General features: G+C 69.4%; 1 protein-coding gene across 1 annotated transcript in view; it reads left to right on the top strand.

Moving 5' to 3' along the window:
* The window catches only part of LLGL1 (lethal giant larvae homolog 1 (Drosophila)), an 8,097-nt gene that overhangs the window by 801 nt on the left and 7,090 nt on the right, over positions 1-206 (top strand).

Below are 206 nucleotides of genomic sequence, written 5' to 3'. Positions count from 1 at the left end.
CCCCTGGTGCCAGCCCGGCCGCGATGTCGCCGGCTGCTCGGCCCTGGGGGGCTGGCTCTGGCCACCCCAGGACCAAACCCCCCCCTGGGGCTGTGGAGCTGCCGTCGTGATGGGCTGTGCATCCTCCACGGGAATGTTTTTGGGGTGGTACCCGGCTTGGAGCTGGCACTGTTGTGGCATGGTCCTGCTGGTGGCCACAGGACCCT

The sequence above is a fragment of the Chaetura pelagica genome, unplaced genomic scaffold (assembly GCF_000747805.2).
Source record: "Chaetura pelagica isolate M959 unplaced genomic scaffold, ChaPel_1.0 scaffold408, whole genome shotgun sequence".
In the NCBI taxonomy this organism is placed as follows: domain Eukaryota; kingdom Metazoa; phylum Chordata; class Aves; order Apodiformes; family Apodidae; genus Chaetura; species Chaetura pelagica.
The sequence above is the reverse complement of the archived record's forward strand: the minus strand, read 5'-3'. Positions and strand labels throughout refer to the sequence as shown.